Source organism: Mesoplodon densirostris, chromosome 7, assembly GCF_025265405.1.
Source record: "Mesoplodon densirostris isolate mMesDen1 chromosome 7, mMesDen1 primary haplotype, whole genome shotgun sequence".
Classification (NCBI taxonomy): domain Eukaryota; kingdom Metazoa; phylum Chordata; class Mammalia; order Artiodactyla; family Ziphiidae; genus Mesoplodon; species Mesoplodon densirostris.
Window position 1 is genome coordinate 261445 of NC_082667.1, and position 15131 is coordinate 276575.

Genomic DNA, 15131 nt, shown 5'->3' on the forward strand with positions numbered 1-15131 from the left:
TTTTGTGGTAGTTTTCTGAAAAATGCCATTGCTATTTTGATAGGGATTCCATTGAATCTGTAGATTGTTTTGTGTAGTATAGTCATTTCACAGTGTTGATTCTTCCAATCCAAGAACATGGTATATCTCTCCACCTGTTTGTGTCATCTTTGATTTATTTCATCAGTGTCTTATAGTTTTCTGAGTAAAAGTCTTTTGTCTCCTTAGGTAGGTTTATTCCTAGGTATTTTATTCCTTTTGTTGCATGGGTAAATGGGAGTGTTTCCTTAATTTCTCTTTCAGAGTTTTCATCTTTAGTTTATGAGAATGAAAGGGATATCTGTACATTAATTTTGTATCCTGCAGCCTTACAAACTTCATTGATTAACTCTAGTAGGTTTCTGGTAGCACCTTTAGGATTCTCTATATATAGTATCATGTCATCTAGTGGCAAACAGTGACAGCTTAACTTCTTCTTTTCCGAGTTGGATTCCTTTTATTTCTTTGTCTTATCTGATTGTTGTAGGTAAAAATTCCAAAAGTGTGTTGAATAATAGTGGTGAGAGTGGGCAACGTTGTCTTGTTCCTGATCTTAGTGGAAATGGTTTCACTTTTTCACCATTGAGAACAATGATGACTGTGGGTTTGTCATATATGGCCTTTACTATGTTGAGGAAAGTTCCCCCTATGCCTACTTTCTAGAGGTTTATCATAAATGGCTGTTTAATATTGTCGAAAGCATTTTCTGCATGTATTGAGATGATCATATGGTTTTTATCCTTCAGGTTTTTTAATATGGTGTATCACATTGATTTGCATGTATTGAAGAATCCTTGCATCACTGGGATAAACCCAGCTTGATTATGGTGTATGATCCTTTTAATGTGCTGTTGGATTCTTTTTGCTAGTATTTTGCTGAGAATTTTTGCATGTATGTTCATCAGTAATATTGGCCTGTAGTTTTCATTATTTGTGACATCTTTGTCTGGTTTTGGTATCAGGGAGATGGTGGTCTCATAGAATAAGTTTGGGAGTGTTCCTCCCTCTGCTATATTTTGGAAGAGTTTGAGAAGGTTAGGTGTTAACTCTTCTCTAAATATTTGATAGACTTTGCCTTTGAAGGCATCTGGTCCTGGGCTTTTGTTTGTTGGAAGATTTTAATGACAGTCTCAATTTCAGTGCTTCGGATTGGTTTGTTTATAGTTTCTATTTCTTCCTGGTTCAGTCTTGGAAGTTTGTGCTTTTCTAAGAATTTGTCCATTTCTTCCAGGTTGTCCATTTTACTGGCATATAGTTGCTTGCAGTAACCTCTCATAATCCTTTGTATTTCTGCAGTGTCAGTTGTTACTTCTCCTTTTTCATTTGTAATTTTATTGATTTGAGTCTTCTCCCTTTTTTTCTTGATGACTCTGGCTAATGGTTTTATCACTTTTGTTTATCTTCTCAAAGAATCAGCTTTTAGTTTTTTTGATCTTTGCTGTTTCCTTCATTTCTTTTCATTTATTTCTGATCTGACCGTTATGATTTCTTCCCTCTGCTGACTTTGGGTTTTTTTTGTTTGTTTCTTTCTTTCTCTAATTGCTTTAGGTGTAAGCTTAGCTTGTTTATTTGAGATGTTTCTTGTTTCGTGAGGCAGGATTGTATTGCTATAAACTTGCCTCTTAGAACTGCTTTTGCGGCATCCCATAGGTTTGGGGTCGTCATCTTTTCATTGCCATTTGTTTCTAGGTATTTTTAAATTTCCTCTTTGATTTCTTCAGTGATCTCTTGGTTATAAAGTCGTGTATTGTTTAGCGTCCATGTGGTTGTATTCTTTTACAGATTTTTTTCCTGTAATTGATATCTATTCTGATAGCGTTGTCGGAAAAGATACATGATACAATTTCAATTTTCTTAAATTTACCAATGCTTGATTTGTGACCCAAGATATGATCTATCCTGAAGAATGTTCCTCAAACACTTGAGAAAGAGTGTATTCTGTTGTTTTTGGATGGAATGTCCTATAAATATCAATTAAGTCCATCTTGTTTAATGTATCATTTAAAGCTTGTGTTTCCTTATTTATTTTCATTTTGGATGGTCTGTTCATTGTTGAAAGAGGGGTGTCAAGTCCCCTACTACGATTGTGTTACCTTCGATTTCCCCTTTTATGGCTGTTAGCCTTTTCCTTATGTATGGAGGTGCTCCTATATTGGGTGCATAAATATGTACAATTGTTATGTCTTCTTCTTAGGTTGATCCCTTGATGATTATGTAGTGTCCTTCTTTGTCTCCTGTAATAGTCTTTATTTTAAAGTCTCTTTTTTCTGATATGAAAATTGCTACTCTAGCTTTCTTCTGATTTCCATTTGCATGGAATATTTTATTCCATCCCCTCACTTTCAGTCTGTATGTGTCCCTAGGTCTGAAGTGGGTCTCTTGTAGACCGCATATATACCGGTCGTGTTTTCAGATCCATTCAGCCAGTCTGTGTCTTTTGGTTGGAGCATTTACTCCATTTACATTTAAGGTAATTATTGATATGTATGTTCTTATTACCATTTTCTTAATTGTTTTGGGTTTGATATTGTATGTCTTTTCCTTCTCTTGTGTTTCCTGCCTAGAGAAGTTCCTTTAGCATTTGTTGTAAAGCTGGTTTGGTGGTGCTGCATTCTCTTAGATTTTGCTTGTCTGTAAAGGTTTTAATTTCTCTGTCGAATCTGAATGAGATCCTTGCTGGGTAGAGTAATCTTGGTTGTAGCTTTTCTCCTTTCCTCACTTTAAATATGTCCTGCCTGTCCCTTCTGGCTTGCAGAGTTTCTTCTGAAAGATCAGCTGTTAACCTTATGGGGATTCCCTTGTATGTTTTTTGTTGTTTTTCTCTTGCTGCTTTTAATATTATTTCTTTGCATTTAATTTTTGATAGTTTGATTAATATGTGTTTTGGCATGTTTCTCCTTGGGTGTATCTTGTATGGGACTCTCTGCACTTCCTGGACTTGATTAACGATTTCCTTTCACATATTAGCCAAGTTTTCAACTATAATCTCTTCAAATATTTTCTCTGTCTCTTTCTTTTTCTCTTCTACTTCTGTGACCCCTATATTCGAATGTTGGTGTGTTTAACATTGTCCCAGACGTGTCTCAGATTGTCCTCAATTCTTTTCATTCCTTTTTCTTTATTCTGCTCTGTGGTAGTTATTTCCACTATTTTATCTTCCAGGTCATTTATCCATTCTTCTGCCTCAGTTATTCTGCTATTGTTTCCTTCTAGAAAATTTTCAATTCCATTTACTGTGTTGTTCATCATTGTTTGTTTGCTCTTTAGTTCTTCTAGGTCCTTGTTAAACATGTCTTGTATATTCTCCATTCTAGTTCCAAGATTTGGGATCATATTTAGTATCATTACTCTGAATTGTTTTTCAGGTAGACTGCCTATTTCCTCTACATTTGTTTGGTCTGGTGGGTTTTTACCTTGTTCCTTCATCTGCTCTGTGTTTCTCTGTCTTCTCATTTGGCTTTGTGGACGGTGTTTGGGGTCTCCTTTACGCAGGCTGAAGATTCGTAGTTCCCGTTGTTTTTGGTGTCTGCCCCCAGTGGCTAAGTTTGGTTCAGTGGGTTGTGTATGCTTTCTGGTGGAGAGGACTGGTGCCTGTGTTCTGGTGGGTTTGTCTGGATCTTGTCTTTCTGTTGGGCAGGTCCGCATCCGGTGTTGTGTTTTGGGGTGTCTGTGACCTATTATGATTTTAGGCAGCCTCTCTGATAATTGGTGGGCCTGCATTCCTGTCTTGCTAGTTGTTTGGCATTGGATGTCCAGCACGGGATCTTACTGGTCTTTGAGTGGAGCTGGGTCTTAGCATTGAGACGGATATCTCTGGGAGGCTTTCGCCGTTTTGATATTACAAGGTGCCCAAGGTCTCTGGTAGACCAATATTCTGAACTCTGCTCTCCCAACTCAGAGGCACAGGCCTGACACCCGGCTGGAGCACCAAGACCCTCTCAGCCACACAGCTGGGGGTGAGAGCAAGAGCTAGCTTTGGTACATCTCAAAGAACACCAATGAGATTCACTCACCATTTTCTCTCCATCAGTGAAGAAAACAAAATTCAGTGTTCGGTGAGTCAGCCACCTTGGTAGCCAGCCTCCAAGAAGGCCCTAATCATACCCTAATTATCTCCCAGTCATCATGCACCTGTGTGCCTCCTCACAGTTGAAAAGGGCTGATGTTTTAACTAATAAGACATTGCAGAAATGACAAAGTGCAGCTTCCAAAGGTATAAAAGATATTGGAGCTTCTGCTTTGGTTTCTGCTAGATCACTCATCCTGGGGTAAGCCAGCTGCCATGTCATGCGGACACTCAAGCAGCCCTAAGGAGAGATTCATGTGGCAAGGAGCTGAGGCCTCTTACTTACAGCCACATGAGTGAGTCATCTCACCAGTCACAATACTTAATTTTATTTATTTATGGTTGTGTTGGGTCTTCGAGGCTGCACAGGGTTTCTCTAGTTGTGTCGAGCAGGGGCTACTCATCATTGTGGTGCATGGGTTTCTCCTTGCTGTGGTTTCTCTTCTTGTGGAGTATGGGCTCTAGGTGCATGGACTTCAGTAGTTGTGTCACGCAGGCTCAGTAGTTGTTGCTTGCAGGCTCTAGAACGCAGGCCAAGTAGTCGTGGCACATTGGCTTAGTTTCTCTACAGCCTGTGGGATCTTCCCAGACCAGGGATTGAACCCCTGTCCCCTGCATTGGCAGGCAAATTCTTACCCACTGAGCTACCAGGGAAGTCCAGTGTGCTCTTTTTTAAACCTAGTCTGTTTTCATTATTTTCTGTCTTAACTGTTGTATATTAAATAAAAAATAATAATACTCCTTTCTACCCCTCCTCTTTGAGGATGATATATGAAGAAGTATGTCTTATTTATTAATCTGAAATTTTCACCTTACTTTTAAGAAGTAATCACAGTGTCAAGTATTTAATACCTTTCACTTCCACCTTGAAAAGCATGGATATTAAAGTGCTAATATAATTACCTTCCCTAGTCTATCATTTTTACTTTTTGTTATGTATAAAAAACAACTAAAAATATGCATGGTTTGTAAGGAAATGACAAATTTCAGAAAATTCAGAATCTGCATACACTCTATACGTAGCTTCCAGATACAGACACAGAAAATTGCCAGATACTCAGAGCCCCCCTTGTCCAATTCTAGTGACTCCCCTTAAGGTTTAATATTGTTCTGGTATCTAACAAAAAGATCACTTTACCTGTATTTTGTATTTTATATAAATGTAATGGCACAGTAAAATCACTTTTGGATTGGGCTTTTTTATTTTATGTTGTTTATGAATACGCCTATATGGTTGCCTGTTGTTGTTGTCATGCACTGACACTGTTGCAAAGGATTCCATAGTGTAAATATTTAACTATTAATTAATTTTTTCCAAAATGTATTACAATATGAGTGATTTTCAGTTTGGGTCTATTGAGAATTGCACTGGTATATACATACTAGAACTTGAGCTTTGGTGGTATGTGTATAAATTATTGTTCAATATACATGTAGTAGTAAAATTTTTGACTCATAGCTTTCATCTGTTTATCTTTTAAGATACTTCTAAATATTTTCAAAACATTTGTATGATTTTTCATCCTCAGCAGCAGTGAATGAGATTCAAGAATTACACACATTCTTGTCAAACTTGATAATACCTGTCATTTTCATTTGAACTTTCTGGTTGGTGAGTGATAATTCCAGGTATGACTTTTTTGCATTTAATTGACTACTAAGAAGCCAAGCATCTTTTGATATGTTTACTTAACGTTCTGTACTCTCTTTCTTGAAATATCTTTTGGTATATTTTTCCCATCTTTGCTATTACATTATCTTCTTATTGAAGACTTTTTTTTTTAACATCTGAAGACTTCCTATTTAGGAGTTTTAAATATATACTTGATATAAGTTCTTCTGTCTTTCTGTCTTTCCTCTTTCTTTAGATGAGTGTCAGTTTTTAATGTTAATAACATCTAATTTGTTATTTTCCTCTATTTAGTCTTATTTCTATTTATTTATGTAATCTTATCTGTTGCAGAACACATTATATATTCTAAACCACAAATATGTTTTCGTTTCTTCAATAAATCTAATTGTTAAGCTTTAAATTTAAGTTAACTTTCTGAACTAAATATGTTGTATCATAGTGAGCATTAGTCTGTGACAGCTGAAAGGTTACATTTATTCAGAAAATGTTGTATTCAGCTTTCTTTTCATTTGCTCCCACTTCTCATTGATTCACAGAGGTAAACATCACTTCATCCATGGATCTGACTTTTCTTGATTTCTCATGGTCATTCTCATTAATTCTTCTTGCCTCATGAAATCTTTAGGCATTGCATTATTCCACAAAAGCAAAAAGCTTCCTTGGGCCTTTTTCCTCAGAAGATTGATTATTCCCACATTTTAAATGGGAGATTGCAATAAGTTAGGAGAAAATGCCACAGGGGTCTCTCTCTTTTTTTTTTCTTTCACATCTTGTATCAGCCTCTGCTTGCACTCTGTGTTCAAAGATTTTTGTACAACACAGTGATAGAAGTGCCAGGTGTTTCTCTCCTTGGGGCTAAAGACAGATTAATTACCTGACAAATAAAATAAAGACAGTGTCCTTCTCTGTTCACATGTTGGAAAGGACTGCTTGCATCCTAATTTAAAAGTTTCAGGTGAGTGAAGCTTAAGATTCCAAAGCTTTAATCCATATTTGCACCATGCACAGCATCCAACAGGACTGCTTTACATAACCCCATGAGACTTTTGTGTGCAAGTGAAATAGATAAAAATATAAAACTATTGCTGTCTTTTTGGGTCATAAAAAATAATTTTTGTCTCATTTAAAATATTATTTTTCTAAAATCCAAAAACGTGACAGGCTAAAATATTGGAATTTCAAATATGGTAAAACCCCTTTTGAACGATGCGAAGTGTGACTTCTTTGTAGTGCTGATATGCATTGCCCACTTGCTTGGTTGGCCAAAAAGGGCCTACGCATTTTTTCCTTAATATATTCAGGAAAAAAAACGTACGCCCATTTTGGCCAACTGCATCATTGTCGAAGTTCTGTCGCTTTTCATGTGCTTTAAAGGCGACTCCGATCTACCTCTTGAAAACGGTTTCCTGCAATTCTGCCTTGTTTTCAAATCCTCTTCGTTGCCTTACCTCAATAAGGTACGAAAGTTATCATTTATTATCCTGCAGGTTTGTGAATTTTAGTGCCTCTGAGATCCATTTTTCAACTCGCCTTTTTGGGAGCTGGCCTCCAAACCGCAGGATTGCTTCAGGCCCTATTCTGGTTCCGGGGGGCAGGCAGAGCCTTTGGTTAATTCTTCTTCCTGATTGGAAATTAGAGTGACATGTGTCTGTCCAAACACCTAGAGCTCATCTCTCATTGGTTCCCCCTCTACCCGTTCAACCTCTGGACAAATTGCAAACTGTACGAAACAGGAGGTTAAAGGTGCTGATTCTCCAAGTGGGGAGATTGTTGGTAAAGCAGCTGGAATGGCGAACCCAAGCACCACGAGATGAAAAATGAGGTGCGTTTTAGAAACGTTTCCCGATCATATGGTGTACCATCCTCTGGGTTTCCCATGCATGTTTTAGCTGTAGGAAGATTCCCTTGAACCTGGAGATTTCTGACCCATGGAATGGGTAGCACGCAGTATTACTTTAAAGGGTCTGCATTTGCTCACGCAACCTCACCAATCCGGTTGCCCCCAAGAGTGTCCAGCCTTATGTCTCTTCCAGCTGTGGGTCTAGATGTGGTCAATCCAGGTTGCACCACAGCCACTGAAAGAATTTTGTAAGAATTTCTCTCTCTTTCACTATCTTTGCTTTTTTTTGTAATTTGTATTTATAATGGGATTTAGCTGATTTTCAGTGCTGTGTTTGTGCCCCTTTATACCCACTATTTTCACTTACCAAGAAATATCAATAAATACTTTTTAAGATTCTTACTACGCGGATATATTCTTCTGTGGTGAATAAGGTGTGTTGAGTCCAGTTCACTGAGCAATGAGTATGTCTTCTCTATTACATATTTGGTTGATTGAACGGTATCTGTGCTAATTTCAAACTGTTGTTTTATGCATCACCCCACCTCACCTTTCCCCTTAAGCAGCCATAAGTGTGTTTTCTAAATGTGTGACTCTGTTCTGTTTTGTAATTTAGTTCATATAGCGATTTTTACATTCCGTCTATAACTGATATCTTATGATAAGTTTCTTTATCTGTGTGACGTATTTCTCTTAGAATCATCGTACCTAAATCCACTCATTATGCTGCTACTAGCCTTAGGACATTGATTTCATGGCTGAGTGATATTCCATTGTACATAAGTACTACAACTTGTTTATCCATTTTTCTCTTTCATGAGATACTTAAGGTGTACCTGAGTCGAGGATTTTGTGAACACAGCAGCCCTAAAATTTGGGGTGCCTGTGTCCTGTCGATTTTTGGTTTTCTCAAGATATAAGCCCATGAGTGGAAGTGCCCTGTGCTCTGTAGCTCTGTTTTTTAGATGTTTTAGGAAACACCATACAATTTTCGAGAGTGGCCGTTGGCAATTTATATCACGCCCATCAGCGTAAAAAAGCCCCCTTTTCTCCTTGACTTGCCCTGCATTTCTGGTTTTTACACTTTTTCAGCATGGCCCTTTTGACCAATGCCTAGTGAGACTTCTTTGCAGTGTTGATTTGCATTGCCCGCTTGTTTGGTTGGCCAAAAAGGGTGAATGCGTTTTTTCGTGAATATATTCAGGTGCTCACCAGGGCATGTAGCAGGTGTGGGTGAGTGTCACGTAGCGCACACCCAGCGCATAGAAGGTACGCAAGATGGAGAGGCTACTGTCCAGTGAGTGCCCGCCCTCCACACCAGTAAGGCAAGCCAACTTCCGGGTATTGTTGAGAGCTGGGGGCACATAGGTCAGATGATCATTTTCAGAGGCAGGGGTAGCTTACTGAAGTCCCTAACACCCACTACCACCAGTCTGTTTACCTTTTTTTTTGGCCGTGCCATGCAGCATGAGGGCTCTCAGTTCCCCCACCGGGAATCAAACCCGACCCCCCTGCAGTGGAAGCGTGGAGTCTTAACCTCTAGACTACCAGGGAAGTCCCCCGTCTACCTTTAACTGAGGTCACAAGCTCCAGCTCAGAATAGGAGGCACACATGAGGCGGATGAGGTCAATTTGTTCCAGGGTGAGGTGCACAGCATCCCGTTCGTGGGTCTGGCATGGGACGTAGGCTGACCAGAACTGAGGGAAGGCCAGGGCTTAGTTTGGGCTTTGGAACTCCTTGGGCTTCTCATAGCCTCCTCAGCTGGCACAGCACTTACTGTGCCCAGAAGTCACATGTAATGCGTTGCTTTTTCTGTGGTACTTGGAAGCCCGTCAGGTGGGCTCACTGTGACCCCTGTAGCCCCCAGCATCCATGGCATGGCACTTTCTAGGTCACTATGGTAACTTCGTTCCAATGTGACTAACCTGTGGCCTCTGTGGCCCCCAAACTGCCCCACATTCCCCAGCAGCCATGGTGGCACCTTGTGTGTCCCTTTGGTACCTGGCCACCCACGAGACCATCTTTCAGCCTGTCCAAGCTGGTCTAGCCATGGCTGAAATTGCGCAGATTACCATCGTATAGCCCATTGTGGTAAAACTGCCTCAGGACCAGGGGCATGTTGTTGTGGCTGGAGGGAGGTCAAGGCAAATGGGTGGGCTCCTTAGGTCTTGGGATCGGGCAGGACACATTGCCTGGCCTGGGCCAGCCTGGGGGTCCCCCACCTCACACTGTCACACAGACTATACTAGGAGCAGCTGAGGCCTGGGCTGAGGGTTTCCCACCAGGGAGGGGATGACAGAGAAGGGGAAGGGCATCCATAGATGATGGAGAGGACATCCAGGGGTGGTGTGAGGGAGCCTCCCCAATAGCGCTACATGCTCTGGACCTCCTCCTCTGCCCAGGGCCAGGCTAGGCCCCCACCGGCCCCCAGCAGCCCGCACACACTGCAGCCACCCTTCCACAAGCGGGAAGTCCCGCATCAGGGCCCGCGTGCGCTCCCGCGGACTTGGGGTGCTGGAGGTGCCCAGCGTGGTCTGCACGAGGGTTACCGGTCACAGCAGCAGACCCAGCAGGAGCAGCAGGCACAGCAGAGGCCGCTGGCTGCGTGCACGGGGACCTTTGAGGCCCCCGGGCCGCAAGCTGCGCAGGGCAAGGCAGGCGGACAGAGGCGGGTCTGAGAGGGGCGGGCGATGGGGTTCTGCCCGTCGACACAGGCCACCCAGCGGTGCGGCCTCGCGAGGGGGGCGGGGTGAGGGAGGGGATATAGAGTCACAGGACCCTGCGACCCGTGTGCGGAGAGCCGCGATCCGGGTCCGGGAAGCCCGGCAGCCACAGGGCGGCACTGCCCTCCCGCCCCCTGCTCAGAGGCAGCTCCCGCGGGCTAAGCTGGCCTCTGCTGAGAGCCCACTCGCCTCCCATCGCGGGTTCCCTCCGCCCCCGCCCCTCTTCCCACACCCACTGCTCCGAGGGGGCGCCCTAGGGTGCTCTCCCCCGCCTCTAACCTTCCTGTCCAAAATGGGGTGCTTCTCTCAGAGGGCCACCTGCAGCCCGTGGCCTCCCGGGAGCACACCTCGTCCCCATCTGCCTGCAGCCGGCCCCGCCCACCCCGAGGGCTGCGTGCGAGGGTCTCTGTGGCCACAAGTGCTCTGGGCTCCCGGTTTCCCGGTACTGGGCCATGGGGGCTGGTGTGGGGGAAGAGATAATTTCTGGAAATGGGGGGGTAACCTTGTGAGCTCTGGATTCAGGAGGGAGCCCTCTGCCCCCGACCTTCTCTCTCCTCCTACTTGACTCCCCAACCTGCATGACCATTCTCTGGGGACTTGAACCAGCGCCTGGGAACTATCAGGAACCTCCCCCACTTCTGTCAGCCAGCCTCAGGAGAGCGCCCTCAGGAGCTGCTACACCTCCCCAGGGCCTGAATAGAGGGACTTTTGGGATGTGAACTGAACAACCTTCTGGGGAGAGTCAACACCCTTTTACTCAACAGAGCAGGAACTCAGTCAGTAGGCTATTTGTGTGGAAGGAAATGAAGTCGCTTCCATGGCAGAAGAGCCCCCGCCGCAGCAACCTTCGTCCCAGAGCTGCTGGCTGACCTTCTGGCCAGGATCCCTCCTACCTCAGCGTGGAAGGCCCGGCCTCGTGGAGAAGTGTAGGTTCTGAAGAAAGACCTGGCACCTGGGTTCTGCTGCTACGCTTGCCTTATCTCGTGGCCCTTGTGGCTCTAGCTTTCCCAGAAACCTCAGGGGCTAAGTGCCTGTGCTTGCTCAGAGGCCGCACGCCATTCCCCATTTCCAGCCTCAGGCCCTCCCTCTAGCTGCCTCCTCTAGGGACCCCCTCCCCCCAACACACACACACACACACACACACACACGCACACTGGGGATGTGCCTTCTCACAGCAGCTCAACCACTGAGATGATTTAGGGACTGTGCCCAAACTCCTGCATCCCCAGCCTCTCAAGTTTTTGCTCTGATCCCTGGCACCCCCTGGAGCTGTTCCACCTTTGGAACCTTCCCCAGGTGGCAGGAGTGCCTAGCACAGGGCTAGTGACCTAAGTCTGAGCACTGGCGACCCTACAAATCTGTTACAGAAGAACATTTTATTGAGCAGTAAGGGACGCCACTGGGCACGGAAAGGCCTGGCAATAAAGGAGCATGTGAACCTCGGGGCAGGGTGCATGCTGCTTGACTCTCCATCCTGTTCTTGCTTCAGGGAGCAGGGCTTCCTCGGCCTCTCTGTCCTGCCTCCTGAAACCCCAGGCAGGAGGCTCTTTGGGAAGCCACAGATTGCTGCTTTCAGTTTCAAAAAGCCCAGCTCCCCACTGGTTTGTGGTGGTGGCCGCTGACAATGGCTCAGGGCAGGAGCCCATGTGGTAGACTGCTAAGGCTTCTCTGCACCCTGTCTCTGCTCCTGCATCCTCCTCGGCTCGCAGAGGGCAGACTTCACTTTCTCCAGCTCACAAAGGGGCCCGTGAGGATTGAGCAGAGGAATGCCAGGTTTTCTTCCAGGCCAGCTTCCGCCCTGGGATGTTCAGGGCAGACTCTCATTTCAAACCTCACTTTCTGAGGCTCCTGGCTTATGGCCATTTAGTGTGCAGGGAGGCTCCTGGCTGAGGAAGGCTGACAGAACGACGCAGGTTCTAATCTGTGGTAGTGGGCAGTGGGAGGGGCGGGAGGGGTCACTGCAGGAAGAGGCATTCGCTGTCTTAGGCAGTTAAACCATTGCCCTGTCTTCAGAATGGTTCAGCCAGCAAGATTCTGTGGAGTCCGCCTCCTGGCACCATGCTACAATCGCCGGATTTTGGGTCTGGAGCAACCGAGATCTTCGTCCGACTCTCCGGAGCGTGCTTTCTCTCGGGAGCACATCTGGGGACTGGCTTCTCGGCTTCCGCCTTTGCTGGCATGGCCAAAGGAGCATCCCCGTAGGCCCGGTAGCCACCAACCAGGCAGTATGTCTCCCCATGCCGGCCCAACTGCGTTTCTCCACACCCTCGGTTGAGGACATGGTAGTGACCAGGTTTAGGAGGAGAAATGGGAGCCACAGCTGCTGCAAAGAAAATCAGAACTGATCAGTCACTTCTGCTGTACACAGTCTCCTGCCAGAATTTCCCTCTCATGTCTCTCCCAGTTTCTGGCTGAAGACCTTTAATCTACTTGACATCCAAAACACAGACTTGGCCCATCACCTCTATGAGTCCCTAGAGAAGGGACACTGGCTGCAAAAGCAATTTCTAGAGCCTACGGCTGCATCAGGTGAGGTAGTCTCTTCACCGTTGCCAGGGAAAACAGTAGAACCCGAAAGAAATTGCAATCATGATCCTCTCCATCTCTCCCTTCCACAACAGAGAAAACATTTCTTGCAGTGTGTCACTTCTGAGGCTTTAATGGAAACGTCTTTCAAGTTTTGGAAAAAGATAATCTAATATAAATTGGTTAAGGACCCCTCCCGCTTTGGCAACCCCTCTTGAGCCCCATTTATAATTCCTGTTACAACCACACTGAACTCTAGCCCTCTGATACTTTTATCTAGATTAGAACAAGGCCAAATACTGAGGCAGAGTGATCAGGAGACTCAGAACCGGGTTCTGGGTACCAAGTGTAGGCTCACATCCACCCAGCCTCCTGGGACACCATCTGCTCAGCCCTCCAGTCTCACTAGCACTTCATCACCCCCCTTGGTTCTTCCGGTATTCCCATGAATAAGGCACCACCCTCTCCCCTAGTACTCAGCAGCTCAGTATGGGATGTGTCTGAGGGGACCGATATAGATGTGTACATGACAGCACAGAGGTGCCTGGGTTTGAAGGTGTGGTTCAAGAGTGGCCCTCTTCCTCAAACTGCTCCGTTTACTGTCTGCCAAGAAAAATGCACTTGCCTTTTGCTAAGAGGCCAATCAGGAAAGGGTCTGAATGGAAGCATCCTGTAGCCCAAAGCAGAAGGCAACATTTATAAAGATCAGAAGCTTCCTGAACACTAGTTCAGGGATGACCTTTCACTTGTCCTCAGCAGTGAGCACTGTGGGACCCTGAAGGTGTCCCAGGTCACTGGTATTACTTACAGCTGGGAAAGTGCTGAGGTTTACGTAGTGGGCAAGCCCCACAGGAACATGTGGCAGCCAGGTGAGGTTGTGTGTACACCATGCTTCTTCTACAGGTGCTCGGTCTCGGTGTACCTGCTGCACTGCCCAGCCAGGGAACAGAGCACAGGTTTGAGTAAATATAGACGATCCGGTCAGACATTCTCTCTCAGACAACCAAAGAGATTGGTATCTGGTGGAGAACTGGTAGGGCAGTTTCTCTGAGGGCAGCACATTTCCATAGTTATGCTGCCATGGAAACTGTGAGAAGGCCTGTGAGGTCATCACTACCCAGTGAGGTCATAATAAGGAACCTGTGACTTGCGGTCAGGCTTCAGGAGGAGGGGCAGTTTTGTGGAGGAGAGCAGGGTGGAGGCAGAGGTACTCTGCCTGGTCCCTCACACCTGGGCCTCCCCACCCATGCCCTAGTCTAGTAGACACCCCACGTGGGGCATGCAGGTGGGCTGGTACAGCCCCAGGGGCCCCAGGAGGGCAAGAGAGACCCACATTCTGAAATTGGCTTGAGAGGCAAGATTAACGTTGAGACAGCTAGGTTGTATGGCATTGACCCTAAGAGGCAGAGAATTGTGTGGACTGGGGAATCAGGGAAGGCTCCTTGGCAGTGGGCCTGAAGGACAAGTGAGATTTGGACCCATGGGGAAGAGAGGGAAGACATTCCAGTTTGGAAGAATACAAGCAAAGACACACTCTTCTCGACCTTGTCCTGCCCCAAATATAAATTCATAGAACCCTCACATTTTTACACCTGAGGGCTTAGAAAAACCAAGATGTTAAGGAGCCTACCCAGTGTTACACAGCTAATGGAGAGGGGTTCTGCTCAATGGTTACGTTCATGTCAGGGCTCCGGATTTACAGCTGATAGGAATGTGAGGACAAGCTCATGCCGTTTAAAACATTTCCAAGTGATACTGAGAGAGATGTTAAAGGTGCAAAATGAGGGTGCTGAATGACCTCACAAAGTGGGAATGGTGGGCCCATTTTAATATGAAATTCAAAACAAATTCATGACAAAAGGACATAATACAAAATGACAACATAATCATTACACTCCCCTCTCCCCTAGAAGTAAAAATCATTATAATCCTCTCTCTCTCCACCATGAAAGGATGAGATAAAGGCTCAGCAGCAGCCCCCGTGAAAATCATGGTCAACACTGTGAAGAGGGGTTAGTAAGACAACTTGGTCCGACTCAGAGAAGGAAAGAGACAACTCTGCCCTTAGCCTGATCAGGCCCACAGGAAGGAACCACATTTGGGGCAGCTTTTGATAGTGTGGCAATGAGAGAGAACCTTCTTTAGGAGGGGACTCCCTGTTGCCGTCCTTGAAAAAGCAAAGATGGGACCTTCGTCTACTGGGGCTGTTGCAGAGGGGATGTGCCCAGGAGGTAGAGACTGCTTGGACTACCCTTTTAGAGGTTGGGCCACCCTGGTTGAGAACCACAGCACCTTCTATCCCTAAACTGCTTGAATCAGTGGGT

General features: G+C 45.2%; 1 long non-coding RNA gene and 2 pseudogenes across 9 annotated transcripts in view; 1 reads left to right on the forward strand and 2 right to left on the reverse strand.

Annotated features, from left to right (window-relative positions):
• The window catches only part of LOC132493530 (uncharacterized), a 66301-nt gene that overhangs the window by 26499 nt on the left and 24671 nt on the right, over positions 1-15131 (forward strand). The gene's annotated exons all lie outside the window — the stretch shown is intronic.
• On the reverse strand, positions 8766-10477 carry LOC132494435 (dipeptidase 2-like; annotated as a pseudogene).
• Positions 11639-15131, reverse strand: part of LOC132493529 (probable ATP-dependent RNA helicase DDX28) — a 28702-nt pseudogene continuing 25209 nt past the window's right edge.